Here is a 14,765-nt window from a genome sequence, read left to right as displayed (position 1 = left end):
AAGGCTAAGTTTCTTCATATTTAAAATCACAAATAAAAAACTTTTCAAACTTTTCCAGTACCTGATAACAAGGCACAGCTCCAAGTATCCAATGTAAAGCAATTTAGAGGACACCTTTGATAAAAGCAAAGAGATCATGTAGGTTCATTGTCTTCCCTTCTGTTAAAAGAGCAGATTTACTACAAGTATGAGAAAGCCCTATTGCAGGTACAAAGGTTTGTACTTTCTGAGTCAGCAGAATAAATACAAGAATCCTGTTTCCAAGGGCCTCCCAGGAGTCCCTGTTTCCAAAAGCACAAGGTGTTCAGTCCCAGTTAAATCCCAAGGTCTCCCTTCACCATCACCCCAGGACACATCTCTTTTCTTTCCTCTCCCAGGACACTGCAGGAACAGCAAATTCCTGCTCTGTCCAAGGCAGTGGGTGTGTTTTATAAACTCTGCAGAATGTGGTGACATCCCTCAAGCCCCTTCCTCCCCCTCCCCCAAAAAAAGAGGCTAAAGAAAACAAGGAAAACACTTCTGAATTCATACCTTCCAATCCTGTTTGACACGCTGTCCATTGCTTCTGGTGGGATAATGATTTCTTGATGGACTCTCACAAATGGGCTGTTTCCCACTTTATCTGAAATAATTGCTTCAGAGTGACCACAAAAGGAACAGCAGGTAGGAAATGAGGCTGCAGTTGCCAAAACATAATGGATCATTTAGTCGTTCTCTGCAGGTTTTAACACTTCTCTGGCCATCAGGAGCCCTAATGACTGTTCTGCTGATAAATGTGGCTGGAGGAATCAGCTCCTTCACATCGCTGACTGTCACAATAAGGCCCACAGAAAATAAACATTGAAAAATAGCTCTATTGAAAATGTACTTCCAGGCACTAAAGCCTCTGGTTTCCCTGCTGGGTGTCCCAGGAAGGGTCTCCCCTCGTGTTTGTGGCACTTTGATGACTTTGTCCCCAAGGCTTACACTCCCAGCACACACAGGGACAGAGCCAGCTGCACAGCTGGGGCAATTCCAACTTCTTTACCACCATTTCTCTGTATATTTGGAGGTAAACCCCCAAGAAACATATTCCCACTGCTCCAACATTTCCTCTTGCACACTCAGTTTTTCTGGGGATGATCTAAACGCACAAGCTGGGCTGTCATTTAACTTGGGACCAGTCTTTTCCTAGAAGAGCCTTATAAGAAACCTTTTAACCCTTTTTTTATATATATATCTTTTAATATCTTCTTTGTTTTGTTTTTCCCTCAAAGCCACTTCCAGCCCTTCTTCCCCCAGCTACCAAGACTGACAAAACCCACAATCACTTAGTATCCCAAAGCCCTGAAGAGTTTTCCTCTTTTTGCCATTAAAACCCCTGAGTGAAGCACTGGCTCCATCCATGCCCAGGGGACATAAAATAACCCTTTTTTGGGGTGAGCTGCTTGATGAAAACAAGCCATTTAAATAAATGTATATTTTAATTGTGTCCTATAACAGAATTTGGATTATTATCTTTGTGTGGAGCTTTCCAAGAGGCATTGTGGTGTAAGTTTGCAAACAGTCTTGATTTTTTGAGAGTTTTAGTGTACTTGTGTAAGTTGCAATTAAGTCTTAAAGAAATGTGTTCCATGCCTTCCATGCTTTTTTGGGGGGAGGGTCTTTTTGTTATTCAGAGGCCTGTGTGCTGCCTCTCAGTTCCCAGCACACTTTCATCCCTGGGGGTGTTTCTCCCTGTGGCTCCACAGTGAAACAGGTTAGGAGGAGCAGAAGCAGCTATTTAGGAAGCATTTGGGCCGATTTGTACGTAGCAACTATTCTGGGAGTGCAGTCTGGATAATCAGGCCCCTAAATAGCCAAACTATTTGTGTGGAGCTTCCTCCACGGCTGGAATTCCACCTGCGTTTTGTACAGCCAATTTACTGCACTGAAAAGCTGCAAAAATTGGCTGCCAAGTTTTGCAATAGAAGGAAAACTGAGATGCTTTGAAGAGACAAACCCACGATGAAATGTCAGGACAGTGAAGGACCTTGAGCAGTTGAAGAGGCATCGTTTAGAAGGAGGATACAGGAAAGGGAGTGGGAAACAGCCCAAATTCAAAATTCCACCCAGGGCTTTCCAAGGGAGAAGCCAAAGGAGGATTTTTACAATTAGTTTGAGACAGAGGACACCATTTGCAACTTGTGCTGCAGGAACACCAGGCAGCTGATAGTTGGGATCGGTTCCATTGGCCTTCCTGTCACTCATCCCTGGGGAAAAGCCCCTGGTGGGATTCTGCTCCCTGGAGCACACTGCTCAGCCCAGGATTGCTACTGTGAGACCTTCCCACATGGGAGAAAGGGAATCATTCAACCACTGCACTCCTTTTTAAGAGAATATGTTGAACTCTTATCCCGTAAAAATCAATTGCTCTATCAAAGTGCATGTGTTCCAGGGAGGAAAAGCCAATATTTACATTCCAGCTCCCAATTTAAACCACAGCAGAGTGGTACAACTGAGCCTGAGCTGCAGGAAACACTTTACAGTCGCTGTAATTTGGGCTTGGGTCTCAATTTGAAGCCCAGAATGGAGGAGGGGGATTATTCTCACCAGAAGCCACTCGCTGGGAGGCTCCAGCCAGTCCCTTGAACTGCAGAGTCGCTGGGGATGAGGATATTCCTTGTCTTCCCCAGGCAGGTGCCAGCATGGAATGAAGTCTGGTCCTTGTGTGGAGTGAGCTGAGCTCCTGCAGATGCTGTAAAATAAATCCTAAAGGAAACTGGTGACTGAATTGGAACATTATTGTTTGCTCCTACCACTTCTGGTCCTACTGCTCTGAACCAGGATCCACCTCAGTGGCTAAATTAGCTATTCCAAGGGGGATTTAATTTGGGGAACCCAAACCAAAACCACCAGCCTCACAGAACTCGAGGGCTCAAACATTTTAATGATAGAAAAACAAGCCTGAGTTCTCAGCACTTGATATGCAAAGCTCACAGAGCTTCCAGAATAACTCCCAACAACCCTCTCAGATCAAAGGAGGCTCCCAGACTGACGTGGAACTGCACAAGCTTTTCTGTTACAGATTTAGATGACAAACAGGATTTATCTTGGAGGTGTGGTGCACACAAACACACACATGTAGGTATCTATATATTCCCATCACTCCAGAATCTCTGTAGATCTATCCCTACATACCTGTGAAGGCACACAAACCTGTGTATTTGGGTTTGTACACACACAAACCTCAAAGGTTCATCAATTTGGGATCAAATTCCACTCGACAGCCAATTAGATATTTTTCCCCTGAGCAATACTGTAAATATGAATGTGGTTTCTTTTCCCTTTTAGGGAAGTTAAGGCTGTCACCCACTCCTGGAACCTGCTGGCTAATTCAAAGGGAAAGAACTGCAGCTCCACTGCCAGGATTGCAGCAGACAGGTGCTGTAGGACACACGGGTTTCCAAGGCACAGAAGCCCTCATTTTCAGCACACAGATGTCAATGCCAAGTGTGTGAGTTCAGAGGGGCAGCAGCACCAAGTCTGATCCTGCACAGAACACGTTTCAGACACTTCATCACAGCGGAACAGCCACCACAAACCATTGCAAAGAGCCACGTTAATCAAATCCAAAGGGGTCTTACAGGAAGGTTTATGTGCAGCAGATATGAAAAGGGAACTTGCTGATTATTCCAAATCCTGTTTTAATTAACACCTACTCCTAGTCTGCCTTTATTTTTTTCCTTTTCATCTTCTGCCTGTCATTCATTTGACATCTCTGGGGTGATGGGAGTGACACTTCAAATGAATGGGAACCACAAAAAACCAAACCATTTCCAGTCCTCTGTCTGCTTAAAGAGATTCTGCTGACCCACACTGGCCCCTTTGCCCCGTTATGGGGCAAAAGATGATTTGGAACCATTTTTTTCACTTCATTTCAGACTAATTCTAACAGAAACCACAACTCAGGATGGAATTTCAAGAGCAAGAGTCAGTTTTGTCTCTCCCCAGCTTTTTTTCCTATCAAACACCACTCCTTGGCTGCTCAGTGCCTCCAAAATCAGCCTGATGCTGAGGCTTTTAAATGATGATGAAACAGAAAAGTAGGGCAGACAAGGAGAGGGAATTTTCCAAGCATATGCATGGTTGCTGTGAGTCCTGATTCCACTGCAGTCAGAATAAAAATGGGCATCACTTCCAGCACTCCAGAGCTGGGCTCCCATTCCAAACTCAAAGCCCTGCCCGGGTTTCAGACTCAGACTAATGCACAGGGGGTCAGCCTGTGCTGTGGGAAAGGCTGTGGCAGACTATTTTCCCTGATGCCAAGCACACTGTTGAATGCTGAATTACAGGTGATCTGACCTTCACTCACTCACTCTACTCTGGGTCTACATTAAAGGAGAGAATAAATGTGGCTTCTAAAGGCCGGAACAAAAATAATCACCTCCTGCTGCAAAATGGTAGATTTCATATTTTGGTTGCAACGCAGCAGCAGATTGTGAGATTGTCTCTGCATTTCCTCTCCTCTTTCTCTTTCCATGTGCTTTCTGTCAGTAAACAATTACACTGTCAAATCTGTTTGCAAACTTGCTCCTGGAGAGGCAAACCCTTCCTATTCTTAGATATAGTGCCAGTAATTTTTCCCATACAATTTCTGCCTGGTTTGATGCTAATTAAGCACCTCAAAGTGCGCTTTCCAGGTGATGCCAAGGGGAAAATTCCCTTTGATTTTGTCTGTGCCCATTTCATTGTTGCCTCACTGCCAGACTGACCCTGGAATTCCCAGTAGCCTCCAGCAAGGTGCCACAGACTGGGGCACTTGTGGCACATCCCTTGTGTTCCTCAAGGAAGAGAAGGCTCCGGAATCAGGTCCTTACCTGGCTGTGGCACCCCCAGCTGGAGTCTGTCTGTGCTCTGATGAATTATTGAGGCTCTGCATTTACAGAACTGCAGGATCTACCTAATGACCAACAGAGGAGCAAATGTGACCGTGTAATGTGTGATAAGCTGGAGTGGCCGTGCAGGGATGAAAGGCACAGCCCAGCTCATGATGCTAGGAGCTGTAACACTGACAGCAGTGCTGCTCCCCCCCAGTGCTCACCAGCCCTTTAGTTAACTGGGCTGGACCTTCCTTTCCTCTTTAGGGAAACCAAGGATTTTCCTGGGATCGTTTGAACAACAGCTTATCTTGCTTTAATCAGTTCCCTTTCCCTGGGTGCCTCATCCACTTTTAAAGCGTTTCACTGTGACTCAGAGTGCTCACTGCCTTTATCACAGGCTTTAGACAAAGGAAACACTTCCAGAATGGGAAGAGGCAGCTCCTCCATCCTGCCAGAGGGATACAGGGAGGAATAACCCTTTCTAATTGTAGGAACAGTGAGTCAGAGGCAGAGCTGTAAGGCCTTTGGGTGTCTTTAACAGGTCAGACAGATGTCTGTCAGTGTGGCACAAGTACCAAACCTCCCTGGGGCCTGGGGACACCCCAAGGTCTGCTGGCACTGGATGGTTCCATGGGTTTTGTCAACAAATCGGGGAACTGGGACAGGAATTTTGCACCCACTTGGTTCATTCCTGGTAGTGGTTAAATCCCTGAGTCTCTCTGGTGTTAAGCAAAGCCTCAGCCCTGAGGTGACCCAGACTCAGAGGAGCACTCTCCCAAGTATTCACAAATATTCCTCAGTCCCACATCTCCCACCCTGCATGGCCCTGGTCAGTCCAGCTCCAAAACCATCTTCCTGGGTCCCTGTCCAGACAGCCCAGCAGCTTTACAGACATCACCATCAAACAGCAAGAGGCCACGAGCCAGGATTCTGCTGCAGGGCAGGTTTGGGAACATGTTTTTTAAGGATTGGGGCAATCTTGGCTCTAAACTGTTAAATATATGTTATTAAACCAAGTGATCTGATAGAAAAATAAAAATATCTTAATGAGTTTCAGCTGCTCCTTCACCTTTGTTTGGGGTATTGACTACACATTAAGGTACATGTGATCCTGAGGAGGATAAAATGGAAAATCTGCCACATTATGAGAAGTGAACAATGTTACCCTGAATCTAATTATAATATTATAGTATAATACACGTTTGAGAGCCCCTGTTGGGAGCAAGTATTTAAAGACCAACGTTAAAGGGAAATAAACCTTTCCAATCAATTGGGAAGGTAAAACCAGTAGTGAGGCAACTGCAGAAATGGAAGCACAGTGAGAGGAAAATTAAAACCAGCATCCCCAGAATACCTGCCTTAATTAAACGTTGGCTGGGAATATGGGAACTGAAATAGGAATGACATTTGAATTCATAAAAGAGCAGCAAAAATATTCAGGATTCTTTCCTTTGATTGATGGTGTAATTTCCTGAGATCCAAGGCATGTTGGCTTCACCTGAAGGTCAAGTGTGTACAGTGGTCAGGAGAGAGAGAGAACCTCAAAATGCAGCCAAAACACTGCTGTGCTGGGGAATTTTTGCTTCCCTTTGTTCTGAACATACCTAAGGATTGAACACCACCAGAAAGCCCCACAAAACAGCACAGAACAGTGAGATTAAATATCACGCCAGAGCTACTTCAAATTATTAGAAAAACTAAAATTAAAGATAGGGCCTTAAAGCCACGGGGTCAAGTTCATGTCATCCATGACTTTCCACATTTTAAAGGCCACTCTTCTAGGAGATGAAACATTTCACTAGGGAAGTGTTGTAAATACTGAGCTGGGCCACAAGTGTTGTCAGGCTGCTGTTGGACTGGATTGGCCTATGCTGCCATAGCACCCAAGACCTTAAAAACAGGCTAAATACTTTGAATCAATACAGATCGAATATTGCTGTCCACATCTTCGTCCATGCACAGTTAAATGCCATGTGGGAATAATGGAGCCCTTCTGTCACAGCAGCAGGGGCTTTAGGCACCAGTTTTTCCTTTCCTCCCTACTTTGCTCCAGTCCCTGGTACCACAAACCCATTTTCCTGACTGGAGGTGTTGGATCCCGAGCTCCCCCTGGGCAAGCCCATGTTTCAGCAGCCCTACAAGAGAAGAAATGCAGCCTGATGCTCATTAAAAGTCTGTTGATGGTCTCAGCCTCTCCTACTAAAGCTTCACCCGTTTCTGTTTCCAGGAGGATGTGTTTGACTGCAGTGTTTGGAAAGTGGAGCAGCAGGTACCAATTATCTGCCTGCAAAGGCTGTGTCTGCATACACAATTTCTGCTGGGGTGGGATGGTATTAAATTCACTGGGAGATTGCCAGAGTTTAGAGGTATTAAGCAGAAATTCTGACTCAGAGACAAAGGCACGTTTCTGCAGGGTGAGGAGGGTGTTTGCACACCCTGCACCATGCACAGGGAGACACCCCCTGCTCCACAGAGTTCAGGAACCTGCACTGAAAAAACCCGGACAAAATACCCCAAAGCATCAAGGGGTTTCTTTTTAGGGCTGTTGCAACGTGTCACAATAAAGCTGCCCAGCTGGGAGTCCCTCTGCTCCATCTGCTCAGGTGTTTGGAGCTGCAGCTTTGCCTCCAATTCCTCAGTTTCTGTGCTGAAAATGTGAACAAGTGCTACTGGTGAAATCAGGGACCGTTTCCAGGCTCCTCCGAACGTGGATCACGAGCCTCTAGTCTTGTCTAGTTTTTAAGAATAACCAAGTACAAGCAACAAAAGCACATGAATGATATAAACAGCTCCAAGTCAGGGGCCTTGCCTCCAAACACTTCAGAGCACAGACAGGAGCTGGTACACGAAGTCACACGGCACTTTTCAAAAGCTTATTAGTCATCTTGTTCTTGAGCAGAGATGCCCTTGATATTCTGCTGCCTTAACAGGAGCCACCAGTATCCCAGCTCCTTCCATGAGAGCTTCCCACACACCTGCAGCCCCCCAGCAGCCAGAGAGGGATGAGGTAGAACACACCACGCAGAGGGAACAGACAATCCCTGGGGTGGGTGTGACCAACACCCAGACACGTCTGTCCAAAGGGGAACAGGCCAGGAGTCAATAAATAAGAGCTGATCCCCAGGGCAGCTCCAGCTGCCACTCAGGGAGACGTGTGGAATGAATTGCCTGGGGGAGCAGGGGGTGGGAGGGAAGGAAACGGGGATTGGGAGCGCATCAGGAGAGAGAACCTTCATTCAGTCACTGCAGGAGGCAGCTGGAGCTGCAGCCAGGTCTGAGCTCCACAAGGAGGGCATGGAACTCAGAAAAGAGCAGTGTGGTGGAGGGTGTTGTGAAATAATATTAATCCTTAATTAGTCTTTCTCTAACAGTAACATTAAATGAAGGTGAGAGAAGCTGGAAAGGGTCAATCAGCCAAAAAGGTTTGTAAGGAAGGGACATGATGCAATCTGGTGGAAAGCAAGGACAGCAAGACCATGCTGGTGCTTTTTCTACATTATTCATACAGGAAAAAAAAAAAAAACAACAGAAGCAAGCCTGAAGTAGAGCAAGAAAAAATATTATATACAAGAAGCAAACCCAAAACTCCACCTTGGGTGATGCTGAAATGAACTCCAAGAGCAAAATGCCTGTGTCTGGTAAAGCTACAGCAGAGGATAAAGCAACAGTGGGAAACAAAACCAGCAGGGCACTTCAGGGGCAAGGTCACAACTGGAGAGCCAAGTACATTGCCCAGTGAAAAAAAAAAAAAAGGAGGTTAGTTATGGCATTTCAAAGAGAAATTAATAAGCTGACCAAACATTTGAAAGCTGAATAAATAACCCTTCCCTGGCAAAAAAATAAAGCTGAATGATCTGAGACAAAATAAGGGCATCCATCCAGCAAGGAGAAGGAAAAGATAAGCTCTTTTCCTCTCTAAACTTCCCCAGCTTTCATTAGAGGTCACAGAGCTCAGAGAGGATGGAGTTCAAACAATGTTTGAGCCCAACCTTGATCACAGTACACTATTCCTGGGAAACACTAAGTGGGGAATTATCAGTCCTGTTCCAAGACAAGGTGACACAGTAAAGGGCACAGGCCCAGTAACTTTGAGCTCCTTCCCTGTGCAGGCAGCTTGTCCTTCCCAGCCACCCCCCCAGCCTGAACAATGCACAATTCCCACCCATGGGGGGAAATGTCACCCATCCCTGACAAACCCAACCCTGCACCTCTCAGAAATGTCACCCATCCCTTACAAACCCAGCCCTGCACCTCTCAGAAATGTCACCCATCCCTGACAAACCCAGCCCTGCACCTCTCAGAAATGTCACCCATCCCTGACAAACCCAGCCCTGCACCTCTCAGAAATGTCACCCACCCCTTACAAACCCAGCCCTGCACCTCTCAGAAATCTCCCAGTTCCTTGCTCCTTCCTGAGCAAGTCCCACGGGTCTCAAGGGAAGGAGCTTCTCCCTCCTTCCATAAGGTCCCACCTGGCCTTGCTTTAGCACAGAGCAAACCGATGCTCTCTGCCACGGTGACGTTTGTGTGAAATGGTTTTTCTCATGGCAAGGCAGCACAATGCCCAGAGGAGATGGGAAGACACATCCCACACAGATTCAGGCAGTTGTAAGTGCTGCCCTAGTGCCTGATCAACTTCAGAGTTATTTATTCAAATTATTCTTCTCATTTGAATCACAATTGATCCTCCAAATAGCTGAGCTCCACCTGCACTTTCAAGGCTTGAACATCCACACTGAGTCAGGGCTGTCTTAAAAGCAGGGAACTGAATATTCTTATTAGTTCTTGCCTTGCTTTTTTCCTCCTGAGTTCAAACAGTGGCAACTTATTCTGCAGCACCTTCTTCCCTGAGCCGGGGGAAGAACCAGCCTTTTGTCAGGACGTGGTTCCACCACCACACTCATTCTCCCTACAAAACTCCCTCCTTTCCAAACACCAGCTTGACTCCCACCTGGATGGGGACAGGGCTTGTCTGGAGAGGGTAATGAATATCCAATGTATGCAGGACAGCAAACGGCCCATGAGTCATTCCCAGATTTGTCCTACAGCACCTTCACAGCCAGGCCCTGCTGGGGAACAAGGAGATGCTCTAACAGAGCTTTAGGAAGACTCAGGACATGCACTGAACTTTCAGCCTGTTCACCACAAGGTGCCGTTTGGCAACACCCATTTAATTCTCCAGGTTTTCTTTGCCACAGTCAGGAAATGGATGGTCCCGGCCACCCTTATGCTCCTATCAACTGCCTGCAGAGCTACCACAACAACAAAATAATCCCACAGGAGACACTTTCTCAGCTTTGCTGTGGTGTCTGACAGCAGGAGCACAACCTGCTTTTCTTATTCTTTCATTTAAAGAAAACTCTGCAGCCTCAGCAAGGTGGGGGTGTCACACCAATGAGAGCAGCAGAGACAAGCAAGGAAGGAGAGGCCGGGGGGTACCCTGTGTGTGAGGAGTGCTCTGACTGTCAGAAATGCACTGGAGGCCAGAAATGTTGTTATTTATATGAATGTTTGCTAGGACAGTTTGTTTGGGGATGTTTGCAACAGTTTCTGCTTTCCAATTAAAAAAAAATTAACAAATAAGTGGTATTTGGTGCATATTTCCAGAAACAAAACCTTACCCCAAACACAGAGTGGCAATTTAAAAATAGAGACCATTTGCCCCCAAATCTTATTCACAGCAAGTGGTTTCTGCAGTGCAAAGACCTGCCCCCCACCTGATGAGGAAACAGTCCAGCACTTTTGGGTTGTGATTTGAGGTACCAAAACAGGTCCTGGTCTTCCTGCAGGTCTATTTTCACCCCCTGGAGCTGCTGCTCTCTGTCCCTCCCAGGCTTTGTTCATTTAGTGCCCTGGGATGGAAACTGCTTTACAGGAATAAAGGCTTTCTCCTGGAATAATTCAAATTAAGATCCATGTTGGAGCACACAATTATCCTGCACGTGCCTGGAATCCAGGAGAGCCAGTCAGATGAGTGTCTGTATCTGTGGACTATTGTCAGAGCATATCATTTTCAGATCAGGCCTACCAATGTTATAATTGGGCTCTGGAAGCAGAGGGGATCTTTATTTACATACAGTTCCTCTGCCTCAGCAAAGAGTTGTAATTTCCCTTCTCCTCAGTAAATATTTTTCACTCCAAACTGAGATGGATGTCCCATGGTGTGAAAGCCCTGCCTGACACAGAGGCCATTTCAGCTGGGAAATTCATCCTAATTGCAGCAGTAGTTGGATGGAAACCTTGGTAGATTGAAATGATCTGGGGGTTTTAATCAGAAAACATTCCAACCTAAACATTCACAATTCTCAGAGATTAAACAGTGATCTACTTAAAAAAAAAAAAAAAAAAAAAAAAAAAAGTAAAAGAAAAAAACCCCAAGACTTGCAAAACAGCAATACACTTTTTTAGGATCAGACTTTCCCAAGAACCAATAAAATTTTGTTTCAAATGGCTTTGTATCTTGTGGTAGACTGACAGAGATATCGGTGCAGTCTTTTCCCCAGGTTACCTTGAAGAAATTTGCCAAAAAACCGAATTTTTTTGGTGTCTAGTAAAAATCTTTGCTGGAGTCTTGTATTTGTTTGGGTTGGACTTTGAGTGGATTACTCACTTCCATCTGCTTGGTTCCAGCAAATTTCTATCAACACAGTCATTTGTGAGACTTCTGCTCTTCCTCCTTGTAAACTTTGCTTGGATTTGTCCAAGTTTGAACATTTTAAACCCACGAGGAGCACGAGAGAGGTAAAACAGTTTTGTTTAGAGGAGAGGTGACTAAGATAAATACACACCACGGCTCCTTTGTCCTCCGGGTTCAGTTGTTCGGGCCATGTTATCCATTTGTTTTCAACAGGAAGACTTGTTATTTCTCTCCCTGTGAAAAATGCCAGCTCAGAGTCAAGACTTTATTCCTGTCCTCCTGCTGTGGAGCCCCAGACTGTCGATGGCAGTGCCAGCTCAAATCACGGGCACTTCTGGGGTTATTTACTGGGAACTGCCTTAAGACAATAACTGCTCAAAAAAGCAAAAGCAACACCAAAAAAGAGGACAAAAAGTAAAGATGAGCAGAATGAGATTAGGTGTTTCCTTGGCAAACCGGCCCTACTGAGATTTCCATGTGATTAACTTGAAATACAGAGGGGTTTATCGGCTTGTCTCCATGTTTTCATTCCAGCACCTATGAAAACCACATGTGCAAAGGAAAACTCAACACAGAGCACCAGGACGATGTATTAGTCACAATTCCAGAGGAATCCATTCTGGAAGATTTCATAACTATTTCTGTTGTTGTTTTCCAGCTGTCCTGCTGATGTTTCGCTGAAGTTTGCCCTGATTTCTCCACAGTCTGTTCCAGCCTGTGCAGAGCATCCCTCCCTTCACAAATGAAACTGTTTCCTTAAAGCCATTCCCCCTTTCCTATCATTCCATGCCCTCTCCAGCTTTCAGAAAATACCTCCTTTCTTTTGTTTTTTAAAGGAATGTTCTCGCAATCAAAGCGAGACCTCCCATTTTAGTTTGACTTGCAGGTATTGCTGAAAAGGTTTGCAATTATTATTATGGCATTCAGAACTGCCAGTGAGCTGAAAAATCAGTTTCCAAACAGCTCTGAATCACTTCTCGTTATTCTGCAGGTCTGGTTCTTACAGATGTTTCAGAATTTTCCGCTGGGAGTCCCTGAGCAGCAGAATGAAATGATCAATTGCTCCAATTTAGCTTTTAAACGGAACTGAATCAAGATTCTCTACGATGCCCTTGTTCAGGGCTTTTCAAAACCCGGCCTCTTAGAAGAGGAGGGGAAAGGTACTTGTTAAAAAAAAGAGGTGCCCTGCCATTTAACATCACAACGCCGGAGTCACTGCTAATAACAAACTCCATTTGTAAACCCATTAAAACAACAAACCGGTCCCATTTGCCATATAAAAAGTAATGGCTTTGTCCTCGAAGAACAGCTAGCAGAGATGTTTGTTTCGGCCAGGCAGGGAAGAGTTGCTCTCGAGCTGACCGTCCTTCCTGCCCCCCGCGCTTCCACGACCCACAGCTCTGTAAATGTTCCTACTTCCAGCAGCTTCCCGGGGCCACTGCCTTTCCTCAGCTGTTCTCAGGAAAACCCGCCTGGAGCAAAACCTGAACCGGCATCCAGCCGAGGGCAGAGCCTGACCCGGAGGCGCTCAAGCAAGAAGACCCGGGGGCTCGGCTGGAATTCAAACAAAAATGGGGATAAGGAGCAAAGGAGGCTCCACTTTGCCGGGGGCTTTGCACTCCCTGCCTGTCTTGCCCAGACCTGGAAGCTCTGCCCCGTGTGAGCTGCCGGTGCCACGGGCTCCATCCAGCTCCTGTCCAGGTTCATTTATGTGCCCCCCCACCAAAGGCCCCACAGGCAAGGCATGTAATGTTCTGTAACGCTGGCAGCGGTACTGAGGTACCACTGCTCAGAGGCCAGGACAGCGAGTGACTGCAGACATCCCGTCCTCTAAACATCCCAGCCGACATTCTGAAGGCAAATTTCAAAAACCTACATCATTTTACACTTTTTCCAGCAGAAATCTTTGAGCCCTGCAAACCCAATTACAGGAGTGAATGAAGCAGACATCTGAGAGGGTAATTATTCTTAATTAGATTTTGACACAGTCTTTGGGAGACAGGCATTTGAGTCATAAGGAGAGATATCAAAATTCACAAAACTGGTAGTTACTGTGTTGAGAAGTCAACTACAGCAGTGCAGTGCTGAGAGAGACGAACCCTCAAGGAAGAGACCAGGAGCCCTGGAGCCACCTCGGCTCCTTCCACCCCTGGAAAGGTTCTCCTGGCCCCCAGGGGTGGATGCCCAGGGCAGCAGCAGCGCTGCCTTCAAGTTTGCTCCTCCCACCTCCTCTGCTAAATCCCCGGTGGATATTTCAGACTCCCATGCCCATTTTTCTCACAGGTGTTTCCTGCTGTGTGCCCTCCTCACCCCAGTGTTCGTGGCAGTCTGTCCCTTACCCACCTCAAACCCAGTGTTTGCTGACACCTGTGACAAACCAACCCAAGCTCTCAGTAACAAGATGGAAGGAGGGAAAGAGTTCCCTGCTTATTCCAGCGGGTGCCACACCATGTGTGGTGTGGAACTGATAATCCCCTTGACTTGGAGCGTGGACTGGGGGGTTGCTCTGCCAGTTCTCCCTTCCTTTCCTCAGCCATTAGGAATCCTTCTGTTTGAAACTTCCTTTTAAAGTGGCTGAATTTAACTCATTTACACCTCCTAAGGAAGACCAGCACTGAGGAATCACCCACACTCAAAAGAGTGCAATTACTTAGTCCTCCTTCATTTAATGAGAATATATCTCTCTATGTGTGTTCACATATATTTATATGTATTTGTTACCTAACAATTCCCAGTGACTCCCGTGAGAGGCAAAGGTCTCAAATACATGGAAATGGCAAAGAGAAAAGCAGGTCCCTTTGCTTTGTAGCACAGAAAGGAGAACTGAAATATTTGGAAATCTGGGCCTTCCCCAAAGCAGCCCCCAAAGCCTCCCTCGGTTCCAAACTGGGAATGGCCCTTTTCCTGAACCACCTCAGGCCTCCACCATGCAGCAGGTCCAAACATCCTGCTTGTAGGAAGCACCTGGAAAATCCAGTGTGACCCACACACATACACCCCGAAATAAATGAGCCATCTTTCCACGTCCTGCAGTGAAAGAGCACCAATTCCATCTCCTGTGACTAAATTAGTGCTTGGTCTGCAGGAAATTTGTAGCTGTGATTTCCCTGGATCACTCCTGTGTGAAACACTTGTCTTATTTTCCCCTCTAACTGCAGCTGGACTCCCACTTTGAGAGATGCCCATTGACTCTGGCACATTCCTCTCTGCAGATTCCATCACCTCCAAGAGCCTTTCATTCACTGCAGCCCTCACTTGCACTTCTGCTTTCAGATCCATTTTGCTGC

This window comes from Manacus candei, unplaced genomic scaffold, assembly GCF_025592945.1.
Source record: "Manacus candei isolate 608988 ecotype Guabito, Panama unplaced genomic scaffold, ASM2559294v1 h1tg000035l, whole genome shotgun sequence".
NCBI classification, from domain to species: Eukaryota; Metazoa; Chordata; class Aves; order Passeriformes; family Pipridae; genus Manacus; species Manacus candei.
Note: the sequence above shows the minus strand (reverse complement) of the source record.